The sequence below is a fragment of the Melospiza georgiana genome, chromosome 1 (genome assembly GCF_028018845.1).
Source record: "Melospiza georgiana isolate bMelGeo1 chromosome 1, bMelGeo1.pri, whole genome shotgun sequence".
NCBI lineage: Eukaryota > Metazoa > Chordata > Aves > Passeriformes > Passerellidae > Melospiza > Melospiza georgiana.
In genome coordinates this window covers 152155002-152169592 of record NC_080430.1, presented here as the reverse complement: position 1 = coordinate 152169592, position 14591 = coordinate 152155002, and the positions used below count along the sequence as shown (strand labels likewise).

General features: G+C 44.3%; 1 protein-coding gene across 4 annotated transcripts in view; it reads left to right on the top strand.

Annotated features, from left to right (window-relative positions):
- Nucleotides 1-8900: 8900 nt before the first annotated feature.
- Nucleotides 8901-14591, top strand: part of TSNARE1 (t-SNARE domain containing 1) — a 469627-nt gene continuing 463936 nt past the window's right edge. For all 4 annotated transcript variants that reach the window (XM_058029909.1, XM_058029926.1, XM_058029901.1 and 1 more), the window contains exon 1: nt 8901-8951. The gene's annotated coding sequence lies outside the window, so the exon portion shown is untranslated. The remainder of the gene's footprint in view (nt 8952-14591) is intronic.

Here is a 14591-nt window from a genome sequence, read left to right as displayed (position 1 = left end):
AGACGGAACAATGCACCTTTGGGCCAACAGACAATTCTACACACCTGCACAGTGGTACTGACTGATGTAAAAAATCCAAAAATGTAGGAATAGCAGGAAGGGGAATCATAAAATCATAGAATGGGTTGGGCTGGGTTGTGATATCTCATTAAATATCATCTCATTCAATCATTTTGCCATGGGTAGGGACTATCTCCTACTATTCCACGTTGCTCCAAGCCCTGTCTAACCTGGCCTTCACCACTTTCAGGGATGGGGCAGCCACAGCTTCTCTGGGAAACCTGTGCCAGGGCCTCCCCACCTTCATGGGAAGAATTTCTTCCAAAAATCCAGTGTAAATGTCTCATCTTTTTGTTAAAAAGATTCTATCACAACAGGCCCTGGTAAAAAGTCTTTCCCATGAGCAGCTTTAGGTACTGGAAAGGGCTCTGAGGTCTCACCAGAGGTTTCTCTGCTCAGCTGGGCTGAACGTTCCCAACTCTCCCAACAGCAGAGCTGCTCCAGTTCTCTGGGCATCTTCACCTCCTCCTCTGGACTCATTCCAACAAGTCCACTACCTTCTTATCTCAGGGTCCCAAAAGCTGGAAATATAAGCCCAGGTAGGGTCTCACCAGAGTTGGGTAGAGGGACAGAATCCCATCTGTTGACATGCCAGACACACTTCTTCTGCTGCAGCCCAGGACATGGCCTCTCACCCACCAGCATCCTGAGGGATTTCAGGTCCCTCCATGGAGACTGAGCAAAGATCACATCTGAGTCTGAAGCAGCAGCTGGTGACTGATCCCACAAGAAGATACACAAATCTTGGGCTGCTATAGAAATCTAGTTCAAAATCTCATCATGAAGTCAGCATCCTGCAGCAAATTCCACCACATACCTTGCATCAACATCCCAAGGGTAGAAAACGGGCTGAGCATCCACCAAAGCTCTGTTCAAATCCAGCAGCAGGACTGGGTAGAAAAAAAGCTCTTAAAGAAAAGTTAAAAAAGGGAAGTGAAAGGAATTAAATCCTTACAGGTGTTGACAGTACCATCAGGGTGTTGAGAAGGAAACAAGTCACTGGTGTGCTACTGGTTTGCTCTTGGACAAAAAAATTGAGTGAGTGTGGTTGAACAGGAGGGTAAAACTGATATTAGAAATAAGAAAGAAATATGGAAGAAACAGGGTTGATAAAAATCCCAGACCTGCTTTGAGAGGATGCCTGAAAAAAAAAAAAAGTTTGGATTAAAAAGACAGAATAACCACAGACAAAACAGCAGGGCTGGATATATTTACCCAAGAGTTTTAGGGCAAATAAAAAATTAAATATCTGAATTATTAACAACAATGTGCAATGTTTCACTTAAAGTGTCCCTGGTATGTGAAGACTGGAGAGGATCCAGGACAGATCCAGGGAACTGCAAACTTATAAACCTGACATCTGAACCAGACAAATTATCTGAAACTTTGATGAAGGAAGGTAAAAAGATTTCACTTCTGGTTAATTGCACCTTAAAGATTTCTTGGGTTTTTTTTTAATGGACTAACAAGTTGTCAATAGTCCAGAAAACAAAATTATTTTGGATGTCCAAAAAAAGTTTTAACAAAAGGTATTTAAAAGAAATAAGCAGCCTTGGGATAAGATCATCCTCTTATCTGGTCTTGAGTAATATAAATCATCTTTTAAAGGCAGGATGCAAAGGGTGGGAGCAACAATTTTGTTTATTTTGGTGCAAGGACTTGTGTCCTTAAATGAAGGTAATGGAAATTAAAATAAAACAAAGAACATTCTTCATGGAGCAGATGTCAGTCATGAAAAATATAAATGGACATTTTTATGAGCTAAAATCTGAGGAAGGAGTCAGCAAGGATCACAACAGGGTCAGGAAATCTCAGAACTGAAAGTAGCTAGAGATTTGCAGAGTGCTCATCAGAATCATCCTGTGCTCCTTCGGCACCCACTTTTGGTGAGGGGAGAAGATGGGTCAAATGTACGTGGGTCTAAAACAACACTGATTTTTTAAAAAGTGTTTATTTTAAAACAGAAGGTGTTCAAATTTCTTATGGGCTTAATCTATCCAACCCATCCCACTGAAGAGGGAATTGACTGTCCAAAAGAAAAGATTGTCCTACAGAATACAGAGGCTTTGGGAGACTGTTTGGTCCATCCCCAAATCATCTCGACCATCACAAAAAAACCACTTCTACCGATGATTTGTGATTAATTCTGTTTTTGAAAACTTCCAACAGCCAAAATTCAGGTCTTCCCAGGTAGTTTGTACAAGTGGTATACAAACCTTAATACCAGATAGTGGGTTTTCATATCTAAATTAAATCTTCTCCCACCAATCCAAGCCAATTTAAGCCAATGGCTTCTTGACCTATCCTCAGTGGGCATGGACAACAGTTTTTCTGTTTCTTTTTGCAGCAAGGCTTCATGTATCAGAGAAGTTATTCCCATTTCCCCAGATCTTCAATTTTCTAGATTCACCAAGCTCATCTCTTTCAATGTTTGTAAGTAATTACATTGTCTACATCTTGGATCTTTCCTGCTGTTGTTCTTTGTTCTTTTCTCTCACTGCCTTATAGTGTGGACAGAAACTTCAACATAAGTTTTGTTCAGTCCTTATAAACACTGGAAAAAGCACTTTTACTTTTGGCATTGAATCACCAAAACTTTGGTTTTATCTTTGGGCATTTTTAAAATTTTCTTTAGGAAATGGAAGATTTTCTCACATGTCTCAGACCAGTGTTACTATTTAAAAATGATTCTGCAGTGGCATTTGCAGTTTGAACAGAGTTATAATCTGTTGTGAGAGATGTATAAAATCATAAAATCACAGAATCATCAAGGTTGGAAAAGATCTCGAAGATCATGGAGTCCAAGCGTGGAGCCAGCATTACCAAGTCCATCACTAAACCATGTCCTTAAGTGCCCCCTTATGTAGTACAAATGTATAGAAAACCTTTTACCTTTGAAAATGTGTAATTCAGGGGGAAAAAACTATTTACTGGATGACAGCAGAGGCAGGAATAAAAATTCCTGACTAATGAGTGGTAGTAACTGCAGCTTTAATAACAGTAACCGAATAGAGACTTGATTGCGGTAGAGGAAATTCAGCCTTAAAAACAGATGATTAATTAAACCAGAATTAGACATTTTAAATCCAGATGTTTTTTCTTATTTTCTGGTTTTTTTTCCTATTTTCTTATTTTCCTATAGACCCATTCATATTTCAGGGGTTCCTTTTTCATTATTTTACAAGTGCATCATAAAAAGGAGGTTTTCAGTCATGCTCTGGATACTTTAGATGGCCCAGTGTCACTATAGGACATGAAATAACACGAGGCACACACACACTGTCGTTCTCAAGGCAAAAAAGGGAAGTTTATTTTATGACTCTAACATTTATAGATTTCTAAAAGTGACAGTGGATTGGAGGGTGAAAGTGCCACTTCTCCAATGACACTGGAGGAACCAACAGTCCATCAAATTTCTCTTCTTTTATAAAAGAATGCAAAACAACAAGTTATTTACAGAAAGTGTGTGAGAAAGTTTGTTACAAGAATTTAAACATCAGAAGGCTTAGAAAATCTTAAAAAATCAGGGCGACACCTCAGAATCGTTTGGGTTGAAAGGGACTTTAATATTATCCCATTCCATCCCCTCTGCCATGGGCAGGGACACCTTCCACTAGACCAGGTTGCTCAAAGCCACATCCAAGCCAGCCTCCTTCATAGGGAAGGAGGAAGCACTGAGATTTTCAGACCTGAATCTCCCTCCATTCATTTCAGGACCCAGGGCATCCCTTTGGCTGTCCAGGATGGTCAAGACCCCTTGACAGGGGGCTCAGAGACCCTGGCAGAGAGCCCAAAATGCCTGTGGTTTCCATTATGACCCGTGGAGCAAGTTACCAAACTTAAATGAAGATCTGCAAGCCACGACAAATTAAGTAGAATGACAGTGAATTTATCACAAGGTGAAAAAGTAGATTTTGGGGTTTTTAGAATGGGGATCCAGGGGGGCAAGAGGGAGGGATCTGGGCGTGTCCAGCCTTTCTCCTTCTTCTTCTTGGCCTCCATCTTCTGCTGTGATGTTGGCACTTTTAGATTGGTTTAGAGTAGAAGCTCACTGTCTAACATAGGTGATAGGTATTGGAAAGTAATTGTAAATATTGTACACGTAGTTTTTAGTATAAAAAGAGATAACATCGCCTCTGAGGCAGGCAGAATGCTTCTGTCTTGCTGAGTGAACCTTGACAAGACAGGAGAAAGAATTTTATAGATAAGGTACAATAAACAGCCTTGACACTGAGAAATGAAGAGCCCTGACTCCTTCTCCAAGCGCTGGGCTGGGAAAAGAGACTTTCCAACTTTTCTCAGGGTCACTCTGACCAGCTGGAGATCCCGACACATTCACTCTTTGCTGTGCTTTCCTTGCATTCTCCATACCTGCAGCTCCTGGGCCACAGCTCCTCTGCTCCTTCCAATTTTTCCTCCTGATTATCCAGATGCAGCACTGCTGAACTGAGCGAAAGATCGCTGGTGTTTTGTCATGGAGTTAAGTGGAGTGAGGGATTTGTTCCGACCTCTGAGTTTTCCTTGCCACCAGCCCCGTTCCCTCACCGTTGTGTTACATCTGTTGCTCTCAGCATGGGCTCCTTTAGCTCTGTCAACATCACTTTCAGTTGCCACTTGTCATCCCTGCTCCGAGCTCGATTTAATATCTCCAGCTTCCATAAGCAAAACTGATCACCAGGATTACTGAGAGTATTGGACACGCTTTATTGATGAGGTGATTGACTTATCACTGCCTTGGAGACAAAGTTTTTTACATTGGCTCGTGGCTTTTATTTTCCTAATTCAGATGCAGTCAGATGTCTCCAGAAAAGGAAGGGTCAGATGTAGCAACGCTCAGATAAATCCGAGTGAAATGCCACTAAAATCCAAAGCTATTGCTATTAATCCACAGCTATAACCAGATGTAACTGATGCAGGAATACACAAATGATTGAAAATAATTTCTTTATGGCTCGGGATTCTTCCTTGTGACTTACCAGACCTGCCAGGTGGTCACTAGCTTGGGACATGTATTGCTGCCACTGCAGTACTTGATGAAAACATCTGTTTTATGCCAGATTTTGCTCGGTCCTGGAATTCAAGTCTCTCTTGGACTTTAAATAGACTGAAATAAGGTTGTTCAGGGATTAGCTGGCTTTTTCCAGACTCCTTTTATTGTTGCTATAATATCTTTTTTATTAAATTGCTCACAGGTAGCAACATGCGGATGTGCTGTGATAAGCTCTCTGAGCTGTGCTGTTTTCAGGGAATCTCAGGTCACTGGATGAATGTCTGGAAATAGGAAATAAGAGTCAGCCTTGGTTTTGTGAAGCATTCAGGACGACTTGTGTTTGTTGCCGTGCTCCTTGCAGTTGACTGGCTTGGTGTTTAAAGCATTTGAGTGGAAAACAGCATTTTTATCAAAGAAAAAAGTGCTTTTCCTACTGTGTGGTCAGCCAATTAATTCAGCATTGAAAAGTTGAGTACTGATAAAAAAAAAATCTTTTTTTTTTTCCCCAGCAGTCTTCAGGAAAGCCACAAGCCCAGCCTAATAACTGAAAAGAGTAGGAAAAAATAGTAAAAGAAAGTAGGAATCTGGGAAGGAAAGGGGGGAATAATTTCTTGTTTAAATCTGGAAAAAAAATGGATGAAACAAAGAAAGAAACTTCTGAAAAGAAGTTTTGTAAGGTTTGGTTCGGATTTTTGTTTGTTTGTTTTGTTTGGTTGGCTTTTGCTGTTTTTTGGAGGGTTTTGTTTGTTTGCTTGGGATGGGGGGTTTTGTTGGTTTTGCTTGCTTTTTTTGTTTGGATTTTTGTTTGTTTGGTTTTCTTAAAGTGGAGACTCCTTAAGCACAAATGAAAAAGTACCCTAAATAAATAATTCTTGGAACATTTTAAAATCTGGAGAAATGTGTTTGTACATGCTCTGGACAAGTATCTAGGCTGTCCCCTTCATCTGTTTGCAATGATAAATTGTTCTTTTTTCTTCCCCAATGGTTTTGTTGCCATTTTTACATCTGTGTCCTAATGGGATAAATTAGACACTCTCTGACACTTTCTTGTGACATATTTTTTATTTACCTCACTCTTCCTCAATTTGTCAACACTTCCAGTCAATCCAATAGAGGAGAGAAGTAAATAGCACCTTAGACAATATACCTGGTGTTAACAACATAATCCAAATTATAACCTAAACCCCACACTTTATTTAATGCACGTTATTTGTCTGGGTTCTCCTGCTTTGTAGAAAAGTCCTGTGGTATAGGAATGAAACCCCAGTGAGTTATTTGTAAGGATGTAATAAGGCGTAATACAAATTGTTACAGGGAAGCCAAATCCACACAGCTCAGGGAAAAAGTAAGCAAGAGGACAATTGGATTACCTTTCCATAAATACTTCAATAGCCCAGCTATTAAGAGGTTATGATTTAAGATGATTCACAAAAGAAACCTGCGAGCCAAAAGGAAACTCCTTCCAAGGAGTGGAAGAAATTCCCTAAAGACACAGCCAGCCTAAGAGGGTAATCATCCCAGCAGGGATGAGGTGAAAGCACCACAGCTGAGTTTATTTAAATGTTGTTAGAGATCCTCCATTTCATCTTCATGGAGGAATAGGGGCAGTTTTCCAAAGCAGAAACACACTGACAACTTCATCCCCAAGTCACATTTCCCAAACCCTTTCAGGTTCAGGGTCTTACCTCCAGGAGTTTTGTTCGTGTGGAATGAAATGGCTGCTTCCATCTTGGGAAACACCACACAGCATCTGGGAAACTGGCAACTTCCTCCCACTCAAAGATGAGGAACACGAAGATTAAGCTGTTTTAATAAAATTTTGGCCCCTGGAGCTTTTGGTTCCCATACAGCTGACTGTATATTTTTCAGATTTATAGATGTTATCACTGTGGGATGGAACAAAGCTGTTAATTATATGGGGTTTTTTTCTTCCCTGAATTTAGAGAAAGCAACATCTTAATGACGCACAACGCCCTGCTTATGTAAAAGACCTGACTTCCACACCATGCCAAAAACCCACCCTCAGTCTTTCTAAAAGCTGTTACAGATCAATAAGCAGCTGTTAATAACAAGGACCAGCCCTGCTGCACACAATGAGAAGGTTTGCAACAGCTCAAATTCTTTAGAAGAAAAATGTCCCAAGAGAATGTGCAGCATTATTATTGTATGAATAACGCACGTATTGATTAAGCACTATTTCTCCAGCTCCAAAATGCAAAACCAGCAAGATGCAGCCTGCAAACCAAAGCAGTCATGTGAGATTTATCCCACTGTAATTTTTATGATTGCTGTCCCTTGGAATACTTGGGCTGTTTTATATTGGCACGTGTTTATATATTTCTTTTCTTATTTACTTTCATGAGGCTCATGCTGGAGGTAAATATGATTTGTACTGAAAATTACTGCAAAATTTTCACAGTGGTTTTTGAAATGTAATCTATGCTTCTTGCAGGATTAACTCATTCTTCCTCCACCCTCAAAAAAAAACCACCCAGCAAGACACAGGGCATTGCACATGCAGCTGTAGTCAGAGGATTTTGCAGACGACAAGCAGACAGCTGTATTTCGTTATCAGTATATTTTTATGTCCCCTCTCCTAAGGGATTTTCTCAGAGTCCAAAAATAAATGATTATCAATGCAGCAAAAGATGGAGGCAACTGCTCCGATAGCAACTCGGTGCTGTAAAACCCCAAAGTTTATGGAGGCTCAGGTGGCCCCTCAGCCCTTTTAAAGCTTTTTTTAAGCAGAGCAGGGCTACTGGTGCAGAACTCCATTTCTGAACAGGCAGCTGGCTTGTCAGTCCCTTGTTAAAATGAATTGTTGGTTAAAGGCTCTATCAAGAAAATCCTCTTTATAACTCCTTTTGCAAGCCAGCCACCACGTAAAGCTGGTGTCGCTGGGCAAATAAAAAGCGAACTCCTGGCAGGTACAGTTGTACTCCAGACTGCTCTATCAAAGCACTTGGGCTGGGTGAACCTCCAGTCTCGGGCTGCAATTTGTGGTGTTTTGGAGAGAATTACTGGCTTTAGCAGCAGCAGGTTGGTGGGGCTTATTCATTTATTTCTCTAAGCAGTGCCCTGGGCACTGTGAGGCTACGAAGGAGGGCATGGATCTGTCAGGGAATCACAGAATCATTAAGGTTGGAAAAGACCTGAAGGATCACTGGGTCCAGCCATTCACCCAGTACTGCCAAACTCACCACTCAACCCTGTCCCCAAGCGCCACATCTACACTTTATTTGAGCATTTCCAGGGAAAGGTGAATCCACTACTTGCCCTTTAGAATACGTGGCCAGCCTTCCAGTGAATAGTTTTTCTTAATATCCAACTTGAATCTCCCCTGGTGCAACTTGAGGTCGCTTCTTTTCAGGCTACCTCTGGTTATTTGGGAGAAGAGACCGACTTCCCTCATGGCTACACCCTCCTGTCAGGGAGCTGTGGAGTGATGAGGAGCCCCCTGAGACCTCTTTCTACAGATTAAACACCCTCAGCTCCCTCAGCCGTCCCTGAGGAGGGGGAAGGTGGGGATGAGGAAGATAAGGAAGATGAGGAAGATGAGGAAGATGTGGAACAGGTAACAGCCCCCGGAGCGGTGGCAGGAGGGGAGCGGCTCCTGAGGGGCGGCCCCGGGCCGCGCCCTGAAGAGGGAGGTGCTATGAGGTGGGCGGGGCCCCCTCGGGCCGTCCCCTCCGCCGATTGGTTGCCGGGTGAATGGGACAGAGCGCCGCGTCGCGATGCACTCTGGGAGTTGTATTCCAAAGGGGAGGTTCGGCCGGGGTTATCAGCGGGATGTGGACTACAACGATCGGGGGGGGGAGGGAGGCACACGTGGTCGCAGTGGGCGGGGCCGCGGCGGTCACGTGATGTTTGGGTGCCGGCTGTGACGGGTGCGCGGCGGCAGGTGAGGGGCGCGCGGCGGTGCCGCTGAGGGGACAGGGGGGTGACACGGGCTGGGAACGTGGGACACCGGTGACACTGGGGCTGTGTGACACGGGAACCGGGCTGGGCTGGCACTGGGGGTCTGTGTGACACGGGGACAGGCGCGCGTGTGTGTGTGTGTGACATGGGGACAGGCATGGCCTGGCGCTGTGTGTGGGCGTGCGACATAAGGACAGCGCTGGCCTGGCACAGGTTGGGTGGGGAGGGTGTGTACATGGGGATGGGGCTGGGCTGGCACTTTGGATGTGTTACATGGGGACAGGCTGGCCTGGGGGTGTGCGACACGGGCACAAGTGTGTGTGACTTGGGGACAGAGCATGGCACAGGGGGGATGTGACATGGGGACATGGGGACAGGGCATGGCGTGGGGGAGAGGTGGGTGACATGGGGACAGGCTGGTCTGGGTGTGTGCAGCACGGGCACAGGTGTGTGTGTGTGTATGGCTTGGGAACAGGGCTGGCACAGGGGGGTTGTGTGTGACATGGGGACAGGGCTGGCCTGGCATAGTTTGGGGTGTGCATGTGACATGAGGACAGGGCTAGCACAGAGGGATGTGACATGGGGACAGGAGTGCTCTGGCACAGGGGACAATGTGTAACATGGGGACAGAGCTGGGCTGGGACAAGCTGGAGGGCTGTGTGACACAGGGATGGGGCTAGCACAGGGTCTGTGGGTAAAACCTGGGGGCTGTGGCTGCTGTTGCACAGCAGTTTTTGTGTGTAATGAGTGATTTGGGGACAGGGCTGTGAGCAGGGAGGGACACGTGTGAGGGTGCTGTGTCCCATGTCACCAGTGACTGGCTGAGGATGGGATGTCCCTGCACCCAGTTTGCCACTGTCCCACAGCTGCTCAGGAAGAAACCCTGATTTATCAATTTCCAGCACAATGACAATGCTGGGAACTGCTCCTGGCTTGCCTCATGTCCCGTTTTTGCTCAATTCTAACCTCACAGAGGGCATGATGTTGTTTATTTATCACTTTTTCCTCCTTCCAGGCTAATTCAGGAGCTTGAGGCAGTGGGATGGCTTTGGAAGTACAAGGAGAGGAAATAAAACCACTTTTAAAAGTACAAAGCGCCGCTTTCTGCGGTGGCCCTCGGCTGACTGCAGAAACTTTTTTTTTTTTTTTGGTTGCTTTTGTAGTTGGAAAAGTGTTTGTGGTTTGAAGCTTTTAATAAAAGCTCCCCTGAGCTGTGGGGTACAATTAACCTTCGGCATCTGGCGCTGGAGTGGACTTTGCTGGGGAAACCTCGTGTTCCCATGGAAGTGCTCGGTGTCTTTGTGTGCATATCAAAAAGCAGAGGGTTTGCAGAGCTAAAAGCACGTTTCATTCTGCCACCAGCACGCTGAATACGCCCTGCAGAACCCTCTTCTTGTTAGCATTTGAAGTTGTGTGTGACATTTTGCAGCTTGAGGTGCATCCTTGTGTCTGGGAGTGCTGCAGGAACAAGGAGATGTTTGTTTGCAAACCCTTGCGTGGGGTGGTGGCTCCCAGTTTTGCTTTGTGCTTTATTCTGCACAGAGGATTTAGGATTCAGCTGACTGAATCCTTAATTTTTACTAGCTGTGGAGTGGGAAGGATTGATTAAAATATGAGGGGTTTTCCCCCACCCTTTTTTTTTTTTTTTTTGGTTAGCAATAAGGTTTATACTTTATGAAGCATTTATCCCTTTTCCCAGGCTGTTTTTTTCCCTTTGCAGTGGGGCTGTGAAAATACAGTGCTCAATCCTGCCCTGCTGGGCTCTGCTGTGGTCCAGGTGTCCCTGTCCAGGTGTTTCTGCTCTTTAAGTCACCACTGACTCAGCCCAGCTGCTGTCTGACCCCTTGATGCTCTCCTGCTCTGCTGTCTGCTCCAGCTGTGATGCCCTTTTCCATCTCATCCCCAGGCTGAGCTCTGGGTGTTGTCTGGAGTGTTGATCATGGAATGGTTTGGGTTGGAAGGGACCTTAAACACCACCCAGTTCCACCCCCCTGCAATGGGCAAGGACACCTTCCTCTGTCCCAGGTTGCTCCTAACCCCATCCAACCTGGCCTTGGACACTTCCAGGGATGGAGCAGCCACAGCTTTTCTGGGCAGCCTCTGCCAGGGCCTCACCACGGTGTCAGTAAAGAATTTCTTCCTAAAATCCAATTTAAATCTACCCTCATTTAGCTCAGTGATATTCCCCCTTCTCCTATCACCCCATGTCCTTCTGGAAAACCCCTCTTCTTTGTGTTAAAGCAAATTCAGGTTTTTAAATCCCTGATGTGTCAGGGCATTGCTTTCCTACCCCTTGTTGCCCTCCTGCTTTGCCAGCTGCAACATCCTATTCTCGCTCATCCTCAGTCTGGTTTCTGGACTTCTTCTAGGGTATTAAACGTGCTGATTCCCATTTTCCAGTGGTCATCCATGCAACAAATCACCCTTCTTGTGCTCTCCAAGGCCTCCCACCTTCCTGGTTTGCTTTTGTTTATTAATGATACCAAAAATTAGCTTGACCAGTAATGCAGCTTTGATGGATGTGGGAGAGGCTGATCAGTGCAGCCACGTGTCTTGCTTGATCCAGGCTTCTGATTCAGATTCCATCCCTCTTTCCTCCTGTTATTGTGTCTAGAGTTCCAGGGTGGTGAGGCAATGAACCAGGCTGCCCAGAGGAGCTGGGGGTGCCCAATCTCTGAAAATACTCAAGGCTGGGTTGGATGGGACTTGGAGCAGCCTGGGATAGTGGAAGGTGTCCCTGCCCATGGCAGAGGTTGGAACTGGATGAACCTAAAGGTCCCTTCCAGCCCAAAGTGTTTTGTGATTCTGTAAATTATTTAGTTGAGACTGGTCGAGTTTAGTTGGCCACAGATACTGGTAGAACAGAGATTTTAATATTACAATATTTTATTCCCATCCTCTCTTGTGCAAACAACCTCATTCATTTTCTCACAGCTCTCTTTATTTATTTATTTATTTATTTAATTTATTTATTTAAGATATTTTAAACCTCTTATCATTTACTCCTCATCACACAACCCTCTGGTGTGACCAGGTCTCCCTACCTGCTCTGGGTCTGGAGAATCTTTACCAGGAGTGGAGGAAAAATAAATATTCGGTGTCTTGATAAATTTGCACATAGATATTACAGCACTTAAAATGTGATTGAAAAGAAAAATAAAAGAGGGAAGCTGAAAATGAATGAGAGTATGTGCTTCCCCTTCATATATATATATATATTTAAAATGGTATTTTGAATTGGTTTGTTCTTCTAGGATTTCAGGAATATTTAAATACCAAGTGTGAAAGGGCAAATAATATCAAGATAAAAATAACACTTTCGATTCCCTGCCTGTACCATAAACACATTCTGCTCCATGAAAGTGGAATGAAGTGTTACAAACTTGAAATTTACTTATCCCATCTTTATTGTCCTCCTTCCTACAGTTCACCTGCTTTGTGCAGTGGGGTCAGCTGGGTGGCTCTCACTTGGGTTTTTATGGACTTTCCAAGGGTTGCTGGTGCTTCAGAGGACTGGAAATTGGTGAGACCTGAGGATTTTAGGTGGGCAGGAGGAGCCTTTGTTTTATTTAGGGTTGAAGTTGACATTGTCAGGGCAAAGGCTGCTTGCACTGGAAAGGACAGGTTTGGTCCCAGTGAGGATGGATGGATGGATGGATGGATGGATGGATGGATGGATGGATGGATGGATGGATGGATGGATGGATGGATGGATGGATGGATCTTTCCACCCAGGGCATGGTTGGTCTTGTGTTTCCACCTCTGGTGTCTGGGCTGGGGGATGAAGAGATTGAAGGCAGTTCTGTGGAGAAGGACTTGGGGGTGCAGGTGGATGAGAGGCTGGGCATGACCCAACCACTGCACTTGGAGCCCAAAAATCCGAGCGTGTCCTGGGCCGCATCCAAAGCTGGGTGGGCAGGGGCTGAGGGGGTTCTTGTGCCCCTCTGCTCCTCTCAGGTGAGACCCCACCTGCAGAGCACAGGAAGGACATGGAGCTGCTGGAGCAAGTCCAGAGGAGGCCACCAAGGGGTTCAGAGGGATGGAGCCCCTCTGCTCTGGAGCCAGGCTGGGAGAACTAGGATGTTCAGCCTGGAGAAGAAAAGGCTCCAGGGAGGGTGTAAAGTCCCCAAAGTGCCTGAAAGGGCTCCAAGAGAGCTGGAGAGGGACTTTGGACAAGGACCTGGAGTGATACAACAGGGGAAAATGGCTTCCCACTGACAGAGAGCAGGTTTAGATTCAATATTAGAAAGAAATCCCTTATTGTGAAGGTGAGGAGGCTCTGGCACAAGTTTTCCAGAGAAGCTGTGGCTGCCCCATCCCTGGAAGTGTTCCAGGCCAGTTTGGAAGGGGCATGGAGCAACCTGGGATAGTGGAAGGCGTCCCTGTCCATGGAAAGGGGGTTGGAACTGGATGGTGTTTAATGTCCCTTCCAGCCCAAACCATTCCATGATTCCTGACAATTGGAATTTGTGTGTTTTCCTATGACATGATCCCCTCAGTCTAAATTTAATCCAGCTATTTATGCATGACCCTAACTCACAACTGGAGTATCAGAATGTACCTCCATGATGATGTTTGTGGGGAAAATGCTGCAAAACTTCTTCCTCAACAGCATCACCAACCTTTCACAGTGCATTGTATTTTACAGAACACTTTTTGCCATGTGCAAGTCCAAAGTGTGGCCCCAAACTGGCATTGGTGTTTTTGGCACAGGGCACCACAAGGCTTGGAGGAAGGCTCTGCCTTTCACTTGATGCTGAACAGAAAGCTTCATAAAATATTGGTGCTTTTTTGCTACTGCAAAAGAGCCAGAAGTGTCTGTATTTTGCTGTCAGAAAGGCTATTTGTGGTTTTTAATAATACACTGTATTTCCCAAAGAATATGGTCAAGATAAGCATCCTACTCCCTATTTTTTTTTTTCTGCTTGCCTTGCAAATGGTGGCGTCTAAGATTAAAATAAAGCAAGAGTTAAATTAATCTGATTTAACACTTGCAGGGAGGTTTCTATTTAAAACTCTTTTTCTTCGAAGTGTCACTAGTCAGGAAATTCAGTAGGCAGGTGCCATCTCTTTGTTGCAGTGCATGGGCACATCTCTGCAGTGTTTCTGATGATGGAAAAAATAGCATTTAACTAAAATAAAAACGGGGCAGGATGGATTATATTTTTTATTTTTTTATGTCCATTTTGTGTGTCCATTAGAAAAGCAAGGATTGCACTGATAATCAGTTGCTTTTTAAATATATCCTGAAGATTGGTACAAAAATAAGAAGAAATGGTGTATCAGCAGGTGGTTTTGAATTTTTTTTTTTTTTTTCTGGGATGCAGAGCTGTGGGGAAAAGCTCTCCCAAGGGCCATTTAGGTGTTTTGTCAGTTCATCTGCTGGGATGCTGCAAGAAAAATCTGGAAAATATTTTCCAGCTACTCCTTGAATGAAGTCAAACTTGGCTGCAATACCTATACTTACGATTTTAATGTTTTTGGTAAAATTCCTTTTTTGGAAGTAAATACTGATGTTGGGTTAGGTGATGATCTCTTCACTCTGTCATTTATTTCTCAAATAAAAGCAGGAAATAACTGCAAAATGTTTGATGCTCTTCATTGTGTAGCATTTTTGTTCTTG